Genomic DNA, 18,277 nt, shown 5'->3' with positions numbered 1-18,277 from the left:
ACCAAATCCGACCCACTCTCTCTCACAATCACTCTCATCTTTTTTGAAAACTCTCTCTCAAATTTTCTCTCCATCTTCAACCTCAAGAACACTAAGAAGGCTTGGAAGCATTAAGATTTGGTCTAGGAAGGGTTTCCCTAAGGTAAAGTTTCAAAAAAACTTGACTTCGTAAAGTTTTTAACCATAGGCTTTTCAATAGCTAACTATCTATGTTGTTGGAGGAGTTGGTTAAGGTATTAAAAGAGTTTTGAAGGGCTCAAAGCTAGTAGGAATATCAAAAACCTAGAGCAAGAACAACAAGAGGTAAAAAGTTTACTTTTTATGGTTGTTATTATATGATTTTTATTTTTAGGAATTATTTTGTATATTTAATGCTTAAAGTTTTTTTATTGTTGATGTAATAAGGCAATGGTAGTTGCTCAATAATTTTTATGATGCTTCTGTATTGATTTTTGAAAATAGGGACCAAAATCCTTAAGGGTTTTGATGAGAACCCTAAAACAAAATACAAGTTTTGAGCTGTGACTTCCAAGGGGTCAAGCATTAACTGTATATTGATTTTATAAAATTTAATTTTACTGTGATGTTTTTGAGATTGAATACATAAAATTGAGCTTTTGAAACACTAAAAAATATTTAAAAATGAGTGATTTATGCTATTTCAAAGTTTAGGTAAAAAACTGTTTTTTCGTATTCATTTCGAGACCAAGTTTGGACAGCCACTGTATAGGGAACATAAACCCAGTTTTTTCAAAAATTTTGTGGACATATTCTTGGCATAACCTAGTATTCTACTGCAAAATTTGGTAACAAAATACTGAACTTTTTAATAGTTATTAAGTGCCAAAGTTTTGAAAAATTAAGTACTTGAAAATAAGGTCATTTTTACCTCATTGTTGGAAAGTAATTTCATCAATAAAAAATGCTCCTTTTGACCTAAGATTTTACAAAGACCGAAATGGAATATAAAAAATGGAGTTGGTAAATTTTGGCAACAATTCGGAAAGTAAATTTCATGTTATGACCTAACAAAGTATGTAGTTAAAAATGTGAAAAATAGGGTTTTCACACTTTGTGTAAAAATGAGATTTTGGAACTTAAGGTAAAAAGTAAAATTTTGCTTATTGAAAGATAAAAACATGGTAAGTTTTGACCTAAAATACCAATTTGAGTTTAGTGAGAATTATTTTTATTAAAGAATTTTTGTTCTTTCTATTAATAAAAGAATTAATTTATTAATAAGTTAATAAATTAAAAGAGGGTTTAAAACCCTATATTTTCATAAAATAATTAAGTTAATTATTTTTCTAGTAAATAAACTTGATTAATTGACTTAATAGAATTAAATAGTCAAGATAAGAAATTATTAGCGGTTCTCCTAATTAAGTTAAAATTAGGTGATTTTCTTAAAACGGTTTTTAGAGATTAAAACCTTAAGAAAAATAAAGGAAAATTAAGATATTATTTTCTTGAAAAATAATTGAGGAATTTAATTAGTATTTTCACGATATAATACCGGCTAAAATCTTTATATATTTTACCAATTGTTGAAAGTACGGGTTAATAGCGGAACTTTTAAAGAATAATTTTTTTAGCAGATTGTGGGAAAATACTATTGTGATACTCGAGCCTAGGTATCGAGACCATAGGGTAAGTCTCCCCGAGACTTAGGGTTTAGTCTCAAATATTTTTGTATGAATTTCCTTAATGGGCTTAAAACCAAATAAGGATCTTTCATCATTTAAGATGATTTTTAAAATAACCAAACTACCCAAAATAATATTAATGAATTATAAAGTGCCATAATTAATCTGAGTATCCTATATGGATAATTACTATATTTGCTAAGTATAACTGGATTATACATTGGAGGGTGAAATCTTGCTGAGAGCAAAGGCCTCCAAGTAAGTCAACTTCTATTGTGTGGTTGCAACATGAAATGACTATTGTATTGTATGTTAGTATAGGGATATATGCACATATATACACTGTCGTAGAAAGTTTCTTATAGACGTTAGTCTAGTGGGTGCTGATTTAGAAAATATTAACAGTAGATATCTGTAACGCCACATATCACTATGGCTGCTTCCTGGAAGGATTACTGGCCCCACAAACCAACACGAGTCTTTCCAGCAAGCTTTGTCCTCACTTGCACGCTTCTTGGTCAAACTTCCCAAGAGGTCACCCATCTTGAGATTACTCCAGGTCAAGCACACTTAACTTTGGAGTTCTCAAGTGATGGGCTACCGAAAAAGAAGATACATCTTGTTGGATTAGGTAGTACCCATCAAGTCATTTAAGCATTCTTCAACTGTGAAGTCCCATACCTACACAATCTTAGAATCATCACACTTGACCTTCCCCAGGTGATGTGGGATTGCACAAATTTTTACCCGATCTTTTCCCTTATGGATCACGGGATTCTAAGTGTTACATTCACCCACCCTTAGGGGTCCGACGTCCCTGTCGGCCACACTTCCGGCTGGGTCAAGGCTCTGATACCATTTGTAACGCCCCATGTCACTATGGTTGCTTCCTGGAATGACGACTGACCCTACAAACCAACACGAGTCTTTCCAGCGTGATTTGTCCTCACTCGCACCCTTCCTGGGAAAACTTCCCAGAAGGTCACCCATCATAGGATTTATCCAGGTCAAGCATGCTTAACTATGGAGTTCTCAAGTGATAATTGTGACAGTTAAAATCTCGTGATCTATAAGGGGAAAGACCGGTTACAAAGTTGTCCAATCCCACATCGCCTGGGGAAGGTCAAGTTTGATGATTCTAAGATTGGGTAGGTATGTGTAATTCCCCGGATTCCCTAATGTGGTTTAACGGCTGGATTTGTAGGCCGGGAGGGCCATAATTGTTTAATTATTCCATTTAATGTGTTTATGCATGTTTATGAGAATTATATTATAATATAATGTTAATTGTATGCGTGTCAATGATATATGTTGAGACCACATTATGATGTGGGTTTGTTCGAGTTATTCGACATGAGACGATCGTAGAATATTGATTAGCGGTTTAGTCACAACAGGTTTAAGTGTCGGGGCTTGGGTTGAGTCTCGGGGTGATTTTGATGATTAGAGCGTTACCGGGAGATAAAGGGTAACGGGTTGTGAATTATTGGTGTTTGAGATCATTGAGAATAGCGGGAATTAGAGAGCGTTAATTATGGTTAACGAGTTAGGAGGAAAGTACCAAATATGCCCTTGGGAGTCTTTAGAAACCATTAATTGACCTAGGGGTAAAATGGACATTTCACCCCTAGGATAGATATATCACTTGTTGGCTAAAGAAAGTAGTGAAAACAGAGTATGCAAAAAGGAGTTCTCCCGTACCTTCTTTTCTTCATTTTTCTTTGTGGTTTTTGAGCCAACTTTGAGGATTCTAGCTTGGGAAGCAAGCCTTGGGAGTTTGGGAGTGTGTTCCACTATTGAAGAGCTTCATAAGCCAAGCTTTGGGTTAGTTTTTGACCATGATTTTCTCTGGTTTGCTCTGTTTTGGTTTTACTTTACAGCTGAGATTACTAGGATGAATTCATGGGTTTTGTTGGGAGTTTTGGCTAGGGTTCCCATGCTTGTGATGTTTGGGGTGTGTTAGGATGGTTTTTGGGTTTATTTGGCATCAATAATAGGCTTTGGAAGATTGGAGATCGAGTTAGAAACGAAGGAGATGAAGAAGGTCGGTTCAGGGGTGTTTTGGGCTGGAGGTAGCGCTACAGCGCCCACCCTAGGGCGCTATAGCGCTCCTCAGGAGGCTTTTTGGCTTTTGGGAGGTTCTGAGTAGAGAGCTGTGGCGCTAGGGGTTGAGCGCTGTAGCGCTACCCTGTTCCTTCCAAACCCCGTTTTGAGTGTTTTTAAGGGTTTTTGACTTGGGGTTTCAATCCTTAAGGCCCGGGATCGAATCTACTCACCGTGTGGGCATGTTTCGAGGTCCCGAGGGTGGTGCTTAGGTTAAGACCTTATTATTATGGATTCTCATTAATGGAGGTTATAATTGGTTGTGATTAGGTAACCGCTAAGGAACTAAAAGATCGATCGTTCTCAGGGGTCGTCTTTATCATACTTCTCGCTCGAACTTGAGGTAAGAAAATAGTGTATGGATACAGTTGCACCCTGTACAGGTATATGACATGCATGGTTTGATATTGAAGCACGTTGGTTGATATATGTGAACGTGGATTGCATATTAAATGCTAATGAATGCTGATTACCTGTTCAAGACACTGACTAGTCAGGGACCGACTCTAAAGTCGACGATCACGCATTGAATGGTTCTATGGCATTAATGCGGGACCGACCCTAAGGTCGAAGAACTTATAAGTGCTTGCCTGGTCTATGACCAGACGTCTATAGCCAAGGTATATGACCCCGGTGACCGTTAGTCACGTGGCTAAGGGACGTTGTCCATAGCTTCGACTCTAGAGTCGTGAGATAGGTTATGTTGGTGACTAATCACCATGCACCTGTCCTGATCGAACATATGAAAGAATCACTTAACCGTTAAGCCCTGGTGGCCCTATCGTCGCATGGCTATAGGGAGCGATGCTCGTTATTGTGACTTCTGGTTATTGTCACCTATTTACTGGACTGATAGTCCTGAATGGTTATTATGATCGTTGTTGATATTATATCATGTTTTATTGTGTTTTCTTGCTGGGCCTAGGCTCATGGGTGCTATGTGGTGCAGGTAAAGGAAAGGAAAAGCTTGGCCAGCCTTGAGTAGAGTGCTTGGGTGATGTGATGTACATACAGGGCCGCTTGACCGCCACGGTCAAGGAGTTCTCAGAGGGACTAGGGGTTTACCCTATTTTTGCCGCTTAGGCCGGCGGAGTTTGTAAATTTGGAACTGTAGCAACTCTTTTGTATTACGAACTACTTGTAAACATTTTGAAAGGCTCATGAGCAGTTTATTTACTTAACGAAATGTACCCTTTCCTTTTTACTGGTTTTCTACCTTAACCTGATAATAACACTTAGATCACGTTTTTAACCAAAGGACTCGGGTAGCGGGTCAAATTTCCGGTTCACCGTTCACCATAACTATTCTGGGGTAACCAGGGCGTTACAATATGGGACTACACAGTTGAAGAAGGCTTAAATGGATTGATGGCTACTACCTATGAAAACAAGATGCATTTTTTTTCGGTAGCCCATCATTTGAGAACTCCAAAGTTAAGCGTGCTTGACCTGGAGTAATCCTATGATAAGTGAACTCCTAGGAAGTTTTCCCAGGAAGCGTGCGAGTGAGAGCAAAGCACGCTGGAAATACTCGTGTTGGTTTGTAAGGTCAGTCATCATTCCAGGAAGCAACCATAGTGACGTGGGGCATTACAAAATCTGTCATATCCTAGACGGCTGATCTCCATCACACTGCTTGATTTTATTATGTTCGGTTCATTATCGCGACGAGTGGCCAAGAGGTGAGGATTGCGGGTTTAAACCTAGGGAAGCCAAAATGAATGAGACCTAGGGGCCCTCATGCTTACTTAATCAGTGAATGGTTAGAACCCGAGCAAGTGCTCTGATAAGTTATTCTCGGATAATAGCCTTCAATATTGGCCATTCAGTGAGAGTGCCTAAAGACACTAGGGGTTGCCAAGTTTGAGTGAGGCTGAACACCCTAGGGGCAATTGCACCAGCACCACTGATTAACATAGAAGTCTATGTAAACCGGTGTAACTTTGATTACACTCTTGGATAAGTAGTGATGCCCTAGGTAACTTGATGGTTACCCTAGTGAGGGATTTACTCTTGGATAAGTAGTGATGCATTAGGTAACACGATAGTTACCCTTGATGGGGATATTTATTGGCTAGATCTTAGTGTTGAGACTCGGTTTTCTCTTATTGATTAGCATTTATGCTAGAGGGCGTGTTATGCCCGAATTGTTGGAAGTTGTCGAGTGTTGGTCTTGAATTATATTGTTATATATTATATCTGCTTGCTCTGAGATTTTCTGAGTGCAGGGATTTATTTGTTAATAAGATATAGTTCTGATATAATATATCTGCTTGTTTTGGAATTTTTTAAGTGCAGGAATTTATCTGTTTATATGAAATAAATTGTCATTGGTTATCAGGCATGACAATAATTTTTCCGGGATGCTTTTGTGTTCTTGAAATTGATTGTGTAGGGTCCGGATGGATCCGAAACCCTAATTCTCTGCATGCTTTTGTTTTATAGTTGAACTTACTAAGCATTTTCGCTTACCTAGTTGTTTCCAGTTGTTGGTAAGAACAAGGGCAAGGCAGAGTAGTGAGCGTTGGAGTCTACCTTGCGAATGTACATGTGGACCATCCTTTTGGGAAGTCGGTTTACTTTTGGAAATGTTATGTTATTTTCCTAAACTAGGCTCACTCTACTCTTTATAAAATATGTTTGTATTAAATGTTAAGTATGGCCATATGACTTTTAAAAAGTTTTTTATATGGGTTTTTGAGACTTTGGTTAAATGAAAACATTTATATTTCCCATTATCGAGTGTTAAAAATCCGGGTCATTACAAAAGCCATCTCAATCCAAAGGGAAGAATCACAAATCCCAATTAAAGAAAGATACTCATCTAGCTCCAAGAAAGAATGAAGGGAAATTCAAGGGTGTGAGAGGATCTTTTTTTGTTAGTGGTAAGAGTGGTTACTTGGTTAGAGAATGTAAGTATCGAAAACACCATAAAAATGGATCTAAAGTTAACACAACTAACGCGGAGTTGGTTTCTATTTTAAGTGAGGTGAATGCCACCCAAGGAAAGGTGCAAGGGTGGTGGTATGACACTTGTGCCACCTTCATGTAACCTATGATGCAAAAGTCTTCAAGAATTTTGAGGAGTGAAAGGATGGGAATGAGATCCAAATGGAGAATGAGCAAAGGTCCAAGGTGTTGGGCAAGGGGAATGTTGATCTTTACTTCACATCCAGAAAGAAGGTTCTTTTGACCAATTTGTTGTATGTTCCGGAGATTAGTAGGAATCTGTAAGAGGGCATTTGTTGAACAAGTTGGGCATCAAAGCGGTGTTTGAGGCCGGTAAGCTAATTTTATCCAAGGGAAACTATTTTGTGGGAAAGGGTTATGTTTGTGATGGGATGATAAAATTGTGTACCAAGAACAATGCTTTTGATAATAATCATGCATGCTCATCTTCCTCTTATGTGTTTGGTTTTGATTCTATTACTTTGTGGCGTAATAGACTTGCTCATATAGGATTAAGTACAATTAAAAGATTTATTAAATGTGGTTTAATTGTATGCAATGATGTTGAGCATGAAAAATGCGAATTATTTGTTAAATCTAAGATGGTAAAGACGGATTTTCCCTGTGTTGAAAGAAATTTTTTTTCTTTCAGATTTGATACATAGTGATGAATTTGTGTGAATTGAATGGAAGACTTACTAGAGGAGAACATAGGTATTGTATTACCTTTATTAATGAATGTTCTACATTCACATATGTATACTTGCTTAAGAATAAGGATGAGACCTTTAGCATGTTTAAAATCTATAAAGTCGAAGTTGAAGATATATTGGAAAAGAAAATTAAAGTGATTAGAAGATATAGGGGCAGTGACTACTATTCCAATGAGTTTAATGTATTTTTTGAGATGAATGGTATAATACATAAATGTACAACCCTTTATACTCCCAAACAAAATGGTATACTGCAAAGAAAGAATAGAACCTATGTTGAAATGATTAATGCTATGATATTACATGCAAATTTGAGTTTTGCTTTATGGGGAGAAGTCTTGCTTACCGCTTGTCATAATCTAAACTGAATTCCTCTAAAGATGAATCAAATTTCTTCTTATGAGATATGGAAGGGAAAGAAGCCCAACCAAGGATATCTCCAAGTGTGGGGGTGTCTTGCTTAGTGCAAGAGCATGGAGCCTAAAAGGACCAAGTTAGGTCCAAGGACCATCAAATGTCTGTTTGTAGGCTATGCCTTAAATAACAATGCCTATAGGCTATTAGACTTGGAGTCTAATGCAATAATTGGATCAAGAGAAGTGGAGTTCTTTGAGAGTTTTTGTATAGTGACAATAAGTCTCAAGAACCAATCTCATTGGAAGGAACTCCAAAGGAGTTACCTTCAAGGGTTGAAGAGCAACCTATATTGCGCAGAAGGAGCCAAAGACTCAAAAGATATAGGATCAGAAAGTGAAATGTATCAAGTTGACACTCTTTATCTAATAGAGGGAAACCATAAGGGAGAAGCAAAAAAGTACCTTATTGTACTTCAACTGGAGGATGACCTTAAGACTTTCCAAGAGGATATGTCCTAAAGAGACTCTAACTTTTCGAAACAGGCAATAAATGATGAGATGGATTCAATCATGTCAAACCACACTTGAGAGATTGTTCATCTACCACAAGGATCAAAGCCAATAGGGTGTAAGTGAAAATTTGGAAAGAAGTACAATACAAATGGTACCATTCAAGCCTATAAGGCAAGATTGGTGGCCAAAGGGTTTAGACAAAAAGGAGGGCATAGATTACTTTGATACCTATGCAGTGGTAGCAAGGGCAACATCCATAAGATTTTTGTTCACCTTATCACCAATACACAACCTATATGTTAATCAAATATATGTTAATATGGCGTTCCTAAATGGTAACCTCGATGAAGAGGTCTACATGGAACAAACAGAAGGGTTTGTTCTAAAGGGGAATGAACATAAGGTGTGCAAGCTTGTCTAATCATTATATGGTTTGAAGCAAGCACCTAAACAATGACATGGGAAGTTTGATGAGACCATTGTTTTGGATTGCTTTAGATACAATAATGCAGACAAGTGCTTATATTCTAAGACTTGGGATGACTATGTCATCTTATTGTTTATATGTTGATATTGAGTAATGAAATGAAAGACATAATAGAAACGAAGATGATTCTATCTTCTAACTTCAAGATGAAGGATCTTGGAGAGGTTGATACCATTTAAGGTTTTAAAGTTAGGAGTGATGATGGATATGCCTTAGGGCAAGCTCATTATATTGAAAAACAGTTTGACAAGTTTGGTCATTTAAATATCCAAGAGGCAAACACACCCTTCGATTCAAGTATAAAGCTTGAAAAGAATGAAGGGAGAGTACTAGTTCAACTAAAGTATACAAGTGCAATTGGGAGTTTGATATATACCACTCATTGTACTAGAGCGGGCATTGCATTTGCGGTTAGTAAACTTAGTTGGTTTACTAGCAATCCAAGTATCTTACATGGGAAGGCAGTCAAAAGACTATTAGGATACCTTAAAAGGATCAAAAAGCTATGCCTCCAATATTCTAAGCATCTTCAGGTACATGAGGGATATTGTAATTCCCTACTAATCCAGGACCATTAGACTATGTATTTTAAAATAGTGCTTAACTTGCAAACAAGTTAATTGGACTTAAAATGTGTAATTAAAACTAACTCAAAGATTAGGTATTAAATATTTTGGTCAAACAGTAATCATTGGTCCAGCTATTCATTGCCCTCACATGCACCATAGAGCGCCCGTAAGTCGAGACTCAGCAAGAAAACCTCAAAGAGTATAACAATAATCCAAATATTCAAAGCAGTAAACACATGTTTCACAAATAAATAGATGCATTCATTCCAATCATATAACTTGTAACCAGATTCTATCGTTTACGAAAGAATACTCATCTCAATCATATAATCAATTAAAGGGCACTGGAAAAATAGCCCTGCCAAGCGACCCAACTGAAGGAGGTGTGTACTCAGGCACTTAGCTCACGGTTCATGTCAGGCAAGTGGGTACCGCACCCTCAAATTGAACTTGCCCTTCGACCTACGTTCCACATGCTTTTTCGACTGGCAAGCACTTTTTCCTTGGTTCATGTCGGGCAAGTAGGGAATGCACTACCAAACTGAACTCGCCTTCACAACCTGTGTTCCGTACGCTTTGCCAATCAGCCCCATGCCCAATTAGATGGTCGTCCGGCCTCACGTTCCACACGATGGTCGAGTATTATTCATACAATTAATTCACAGGTAGTTCAAGGATAATAAGAATACCAGCCAATAGCTCTATGTGCATATACTGCCTTTCTTACCTTAGGTCATGTGTAGAAGAACCAGTACGACCGTGAGCATGATCCTTTTTCCCCTGAAACTTGTAGTGAACCTAGTCACAACCACAAATGGTACTCTCGTTAAGATCCATCTCTAAAAACAGACTCCTGGACAAATCGTGTGCTTTCGGTACCTCTAATTCCACCAAAATAGGGTGGTGGAATCGTCCCTCGAGCCCCCGGGCCAGTGCCCTAAAACAACAAAACTAAGATCCTGAAAATGGCCTGGCACCGCGGCGCCCAACAACAGCCACTTCACCCTGAACCTCTCCAGCGCCACGTCTCACAAGAACAGCGCCACGGCGCCCCTGCTCGAACCTAGAAAATCTAGACTTTTCCTATGTTTTCTCTGAGCTTAATTCATCCCAATGGGTTCCTAAACCTGCCTAAATTTATAAAATGGATATAATACTTCGAATACCACCTAGGGCACCAAAGAAGCAACAAAAAATCACCCAAGAATTCACTTAGAGATTTTAGTGTTCCAAACCCCTTTCAAGCTCAATATGAAATTATCCAACCAAAACTAAACCCCCAACTACAACAAGAGCCCCCAAACCATTAGTAAGAGGATTCTAGAATTCAAACTCTTAATTAAACAACATAGAGTTCCAAACAAATCCAAAAATCACAACATAGATCAAACGTCCCAATAACATGATGAACGTCCCAAATTTCATACCTTCCTGCCAGAAATTTAAAACTCAAAAGGGTAGAAGATGTCCCTTAGCTGTTGCCAACACCTTTCTAAAGGAAATTCCCTTCCAAGAACCCCAAGAACCAAGCTTTGATCAAGAAAGGACTTAGTGATTCATTAGTACTCCCAAAGGCTTATCCAAAGGAGAGAAAGAGAGAAAAAGTCTGCGAGGTGTAGGTTGCCAAGGACTTGGTTAAACTTTATCTACTAAAATGGTCAAAATACCATTTTTCCCCCACCTCCTAAAAACTTCAAAGCTAGACCCAAGGGCGTTTTGCTGCTTTTTCCCATAATTCTCGCTAATCCTTAAATTACATAATAAATCCCAAATTAATCCATTAAACCCAGATAAACACAAAATAAATTCCAACTACCCAATAGATCTCGTTAATGTGCCAAATTATAAAAATATCCCTAAGCCCACTCAGAGCCAGGTATTTTACCTCATTGTGAATTTTCTGCTAAATTGGTCACTAGGATCGCCTCGTGCCAAGTAACTCAAATATATTCGCATAATAATGTAGTCTCAATCATAAATCATTTAATATTATAGATACAGCGGATCAAAAATACGAAAATTCTCTTTTTAACCGAAACAGGCCTATAAGCATATTTAATACACTTAAACATGCATACATTGTCATATCATAATATAATTCATGTGATTCCACATAATCACATATGTATTCAATAATATCAAATATAATTCTAATTATGCCCTCTGAGCACCCTAACCAATGCACTAAGCCTTATTAGGGATTTTGGGACGTTACAGATATACCGATGCAAGTTGGATATCCAGTGTAGGAGATGATCTCTCCACAACCAGTTCAGTGTTCACCCTTTGTGCGGGTGCGATTTATTGGGGGTTCTAAGAATCAAACATGTATATATCACTCAACCATGGAATCCAAGTTTGTAACTCTAGCGACAACCTACAAAAAGGTCGAGTGGTTAAGAGATCTCATGGTTGAGATACCAATTACCGCGATTAATGTCTCGATGAATTCAATACATTGTGATAATCAAGCTACTTTGATTAAAAGTTACAACAAGATTTACAATGGGAAGTCTAGACAAATATCTCTATGACATGACTATGTGAGGGAATTGATTGATAAGAGTATCATATCAATTTCATATGTGAAATCATCTGAGAACATCGCGAATCCATTTACCAAACCTCTTGGGAGATATTTGGTTAATTCCACAAATAAAGGGATGAGACTGAAATTGTAACGCCCCATTAGGGGGCGTCACGACGCGACCTTGTTCCTGGGAGCCTCTGACTTGAGGTGCGTCACGACCTATTAGGGGGCGTCGCGACGTGCATAGGCAGAATTGTCCAAATAAGGATTTTAAGCTTGGGAACTCAAACTTAAGGGCTCGAGAATGATTCTACCACCCGGTTTAGTAGAATTCAAGGATCTGGAGGCTAAAACTAGGTTTAGATGTCTTTATGTACCTGAGATTGAAGGATTTTCCATAATATCGTGACTTAGGGATACTTTGGGCATTTGGTAGGAATTGTAACTAGGCCGTTTACCCAGAGCTTGCGAAGTTCAGGTAAGAAAACGGTATGTGCACGTAGAGCAGGGCATGACCCGACTATCTATGCATGTATTGTTCTTAGTGATATGTGTAAATGGTTGTAACTATTATATCATATATATGTTTGTGATTAAGCAGCAATGGTCGGGATTGGAATTAGGCATGTTGAATGCAGGGCACCATGGCACGACCATTTAAGGGTTCCGTACTCAACTGCTCAATGAGGACCATGAACATGGTTCATGGTGATGCACCTTGACTTGCTTAGATTGCTGTTGTTAATTTTAATGGAAACATGTGGATTGTCTGATGTGTTTGATTAGTTATGTACTTATTGAAATGAATTATTATATGATATAGTGTAAGGAAAAGGCTGACTAACCATGAGTTAGAGTGCATGGAGCGGTGCGTACATGTTTGGCCTACCTGACTGCCACAGTTGGGATACTCTTATGGAGCGCATTGTAAATGTCTGATTTTATTGCCTAGGTCGACTATATAGTGACTTTTGAGCTATAAATATGTCTTGAACAATATTTTGAGATCCCAATCTAACTATTTTAAGATCTTAATGAAAGTTTAAATCTTTTTTTTTTATCAAGAAGAATAATACTTTAATAATCTACCAGCAAAACACAATACAAACCAGATAACACTACAACCAGTCCCAAACGGGACACCCTTCAATGCAAGCTAACACAAAGACAGCTAAGAAAATTACATGAGTAATCTATCTAAGAACCTCTGCTCCAGGCTAGAGAGATTCCTATTTTTTACAATAAAAAACCTATACTTCATACAATCTATTATATCAGAAATTATGCTGGATGCTGTCCAAGAACAGTTGTTAAAAACACACCGATTTCTATTCCTCCAAACTCCAAACACCACAGCTGCTAGCATAGAGAAACAGATGTCAGCCATCACACCAGACCGCCTGTTAGCTAGCCAAACCAGCCAGCTAGAAAAGTCTATTGGCCAAGCTTGAAACCCCAGCCAACTAAAGATTAATTTGATAAATTGCCTTGATAGATAGCAATCAAAAAACAAGTGACCATGGGACTCATTAACCACTCCACATACTGGACACATCTGAGAATCAATTCTCACTTTGAACCTAACCAAATTATCACAAGTTAGGAGATAAGAATTGACTGTTTGCCACAGCACAAATCGATGCTTAGGCAGTGACAGCCTGCACCAGACAACTTTGTGATAACCAACTTGCTGCTGACACAGAGAGCTGTTATATAGCTGAGACGATTGAAATTTCCCTACATGACCAGCTGTGGTAATCCCTCTATAAGTGTAGACTTCCCTGAGTTTACAAAGCTTTCTCCAGTACCAACTTGTGTCTTGTGGAACCTGATATGACCAGAAAGCTTCCCCTTTTAAATAAATTGCATTAATCCATTTAACCCACAACAAGTCCGGCTTCTCAGTGATTTCCCATATGTACTTGGCTAAAATTGCTTTGTTCCAAGCTAAACCATTCTTAAAACCCAGACCACCATAGACTTTAGGGAGACAAACTTTATTCCAAGAAGCTAAGTGAATTTTATTTCTGTTCCCATTAACTCCCCAAAGAAAGCTACGACATAATTTTTCAATCTCCTTGATTATGCTCTGCGGAAGAATGAATATCCCTATCCAATAATTCCTAAGACCAAATAAGACTGAGTGAATAAGCTGAATTCTACCTGCAAAAGATAGGTGCCTACTAGCCCAGCTATGAATTCGCACTCTAAACTTTTGGATTATGATGTCACAATCTTCATGCTTCCATTTTGTGGGTCTCATTGGCACCCCAAGATATTTAAGGGGAAACGAGCCTTCAGTCAGTTGTAATTCATTAGCCATCCTCTGCCTTTGTTCAACTAGAACCCCTCCAAAATAAACATGAGACTTGCTAGTATTGATTTCCAGCCCAGACACAGAACTAAAATCCTCAAGAGCTTCCTTCAGCACTTGGACCGAAGCTAAGGTGCCTTTGCAAAACAAGAGTAAATCATTTGCAAAACATAGGTTAAGTAAATTCAAGCTTTTACACATCGGGTGGTGTCTAAAGGAAGAGTCACAAGCAGCCATTTGGAGCCTCCGAGTTAACTATTCCATGATTAAAACAAATAAAAGGGGGGACAAAGGATCCCCTTGCCTAAGCCCCTTTTCACCCTTAAACTTTCCTTGAACCCTTCCGTTCATGAGCAATAAGTCGGAGGTATTACTCAGGCAAGTCATAATCCATTTTATAAATTTCTCAGGGAAGCACAACTCAGATAAAAGATCACCAACAAACCACCAGTCAACAGTGTCATAAGCTTTGCTTATATCTATTTTAATTGCACACCTTGGGGAGGTAGCTGATCTCCCATAATTCCTGATAAGGTCTTGAAAAATCATTATATTGTGAGTTATTGATCTGCCTTTTACAAAGTTTAAATCTTGTATATGGAAGTTTTATTAAATGAGTCTTTACTTTAATTTAGTTACACTTTTGGGTCTAACTACTCGATTAGCGAGTTAAATACACATTTTAAAACCACATGGTAACGACACTAGGGTAGTAGGGTGCTACAACTTGGTATTGGAGCATTCCAAGGATTATGGTTCTAGAAAATTGACAAAACATGTATGCGAGTTGCCAAAGACAAGCTCAACTCAAGGTTAGTTGATATTAAATAAAATATTTATCTATTTTCTTATCTGAATTGCCCTATTTTCCTATTGACATTAAGAGCCTAATTCCTATATAATGCTGGGACATGGCCCCTTGATTGTTATATGATTATGCTATGTGTATATTGTATTGGTTTCTTTGGATGTTGTTTTCGTGCCTGATGTGCGTCGTCAGTGATTGCACGCATATTAAAGTTATGCCTCGGTGATCAAACCAATTCTGAAACAATATGGTTGAAGGTTACAACCAGGGTCAGGACCCTTCACCTGCCCCACAGAACTGGCAAAACATGTTCACAGAAATGCAAGTCAGACTCTAGAAGAATGAAGATGAACCTCGAGAACAGAGAGAACAGGCTCCACCTCGGGATGTTGTAATACAGGCTCCATAGGCTATGGCGCCAGTACTGGCCTAGCCTGTAGTGGAGAATAGATTGGAGTCGCTATATGAGAGGTTCAGAAAGTAGCACCCTCCTACCTTTGAGGGCGGTCCGGATCCACTGTGGGCAGAGCGGTGAATGAACATGAATACTTCTATTCTGGATTTTAAGAGGGTGGAAGGAAATGAGAGGGTGGCATGTGCTAGTTATATGTTAAGAGATGATGCCTGCATCTGGTGGGAAGCTGTGTCTCAGAGGAGAGATGTGGTCACTATTACTTGGAATGAGTTCAGGGATGTTTTCAATGAGAAGTATTACAGTATTGCAGTTCGAGCTCCAAAGGCGGATGAATTCACTAATTTAACGCAGAATAGAATGACCGTAACAGAGTATGCTCTGAAGTTCGACCGATTATCTAAATTCGCAACAGATTTAGTGGCTACTGATATGGAAATGAGAGATCATTTTGTACGGGGGTTGAATGTTATGATAGCCCGAGATGTCAAGATAACACTTGATCAAATGATTACTACTTATTCTCAAGTAGTGGAAAAAGCCCTTACTACTGAGGGTGCTGAAGACCATGTATGGAAATAAGATGCTGCAAGGCGTGATGCTTAGAGGATGTTGCCTCCCTTCACTAGTTTTGGCCGAGGTAATGGCCCCAGTGAGCAAAAGAGAAAGGCCCAGAATTTTGTTGTTCCTCCTGGTCCAAATAGGAAGGCATAGGCTGCTTTTAGAGGCTGTCAGGGCAGGGGAGAGAACTGGAGAAGCTTCCCAGAGTGTGCACGTTGCAGGCAGCCCCATCTAGAAGAGTGCAGAGTCAGAGCATGTTTTTTTTGTGGGAGTGTCAATCATTGGAGGAAATATTGTCCACAAATCAAGAAAGAGGAACCAAAGAAGAGCCACAACCTCACTCCAGCCAGAGTGTATACCTTGTGCCAGAACAAAGCTGAGGCTAGTCCCTCGGTCGTGATAGGTTAGATTTCTAGTGCTGGTTTTTCATTTACTATATACTCATTCATTTGTATTTGCCAGAGTGATAGACCATCTGTCAGAGCTTGTAATCTGTATGCTAGGGGATTTATAACTTTGTTGCCAACTAGGGAATCGGTAGTCTCTAGGAGGTGGGTTAGAGCGTTACCAGTTGAGATATACAGTGGGGAGTTGCCTATGGATCTGATTGAAATGGCGATGGATGATTTTGATATAATTTTTGGAATGGATTGGTTAACAAAGTATGGGGCGACGATAGACTGCAAGCGAAGGATGGTAACTTTTGAGCCTGAAGGAAAGGAACCCTTTGTCTTTGTAGGAACGGTGAGTGGACCACGAGTACCTATGATTTCTACATTGAGAGCTAGAGAACTGTTGCAAGAAGGTTGCATAGGATTCCTAGCAAATATAGTAGATACCTCTAAGGTTGTTTCACTTGGACCAGTTGAGACCAGGTTGGTGTGTGAGTTTCCTGATGTGTTTCTAGAATACCTGCCAAGGTTCCCACCACACCGAGAGATTGAATTTGTCGTAGAATTGGCACTAGGCACAAAACCAGTATCGAGGGCACCTTATAGAATGGCTCCAGCAGTGTTAAAGTAACTAAAGATTCTCAGACTTGACACTTAGAGGTGTAGAGTTTCAAGTAGGTGACTATGTATTTCTTAGAGTTTCTCCTTTGAGAGGAGTGAAATGCAAATTGAGTCCTAGGTTTGTTGACCCATTTGAGATTCTCAAACGAGTTGGAGAGGTGGCTTACAGATTAGCTATGCCTCTAGCTTTATCAGGGGTTCACAATGTCTTTCATGTGTCTATGCTCGGGAAGTATGTACCAGATCCTGAACATGTGTTGAGTTATGAAAACCTGGAGTTGGATCTAGATTTGTCTTATGAGGAGAAACTAGTTCAAATCCTAGACAGAAAGGATAAAGTCTTGTGAAACAAGACCATTGCCGTAGTGAAAGTGTTGTGGAGAAATAACAAAGTAGAAGAGGCAACTTGGGAGATTGAGTAAGATTTGCAAGATCGGTATTTTGAGCTATTCAAGCAAAATTTCGAGGGAAATTTTTTTGTAAGGAGTGGATAATTGTAACGTACCAAAACTTTGAAAAGAAAGATAATTTCGGCCTTGGATAGTTTGCCAAGGGGGCATAACTTATTATGAATGCATTATGTGTTTAATTATGAATTTTTTTAGTGATTATGTGAATTTAACTGTGTTTAAAGTCCCATGCTTGGTAACCATGGCCATTTTCGTAAAATTAACCCATTGAGGGTACGTACGTTGATTATATTGTGTTATGTGTTCTCGGCATTGGTGGATTCCGTCACACAGTTTCGGCAGAAAGGCACAAGTGGGGATATTTGGAAATTAGTGGTATTTTGGTAACTTGGTTAACTACTAGTAACACTTGAGAGTAGTTGTTATTGGTGGGAAATTTAGTGGAAAGATGGCATTTTGGCAAGAGAATGAGTAAAAGACTAGGATGCCCTTGAGGTTAGTATAGTAGTTTAATTAGAGGGAGGGGCAAAATTGTAATTTGGCTTGAGGGTAGATGATTTTTGGCTGAGAACTTTGTGGTACGTTCTAAGTCTTTCTTCCCTTGCTCTGTATTCTCAACAATTAGACATTTTACAGGTTCTTTAGAGAAAACAAGAAACCAAGATCTAAGGGAGTTGATTTTTGAGGATCAAGGGAGGAATTCAAGCAAAGAATTGGAGCCAAGAAAGCTTTAGGTCATTCTATACAATCGAGGTAAGGATTCAACACTTATATTATGAGTTTTTGATGTTTTTAGCTTAAGTGTGAATTTTGATATTTTGAGGAATTGGCTTAGAGAAATTGAAGGCGGGAAGCTAGGATTACTTGAGGTTCAGTTCAGAGATCGAATTACT

This window comes from Humulus lupulus, chromosome 5, assembly GCF_963169125.1.
Source record: "Humulus lupulus chromosome 5, drHumLupu1.1, whole genome shotgun sequence".
Classification (NCBI taxonomy): domain Eukaryota; kingdom Viridiplantae; phylum Streptophyta; class Magnoliopsida; order Rosales; family Cannabaceae; genus Humulus; species Humulus lupulus.
The sequence above is the reverse complement of the archived record's forward strand: the minus strand, read 5'-3'. Positions refer to the sequence as shown.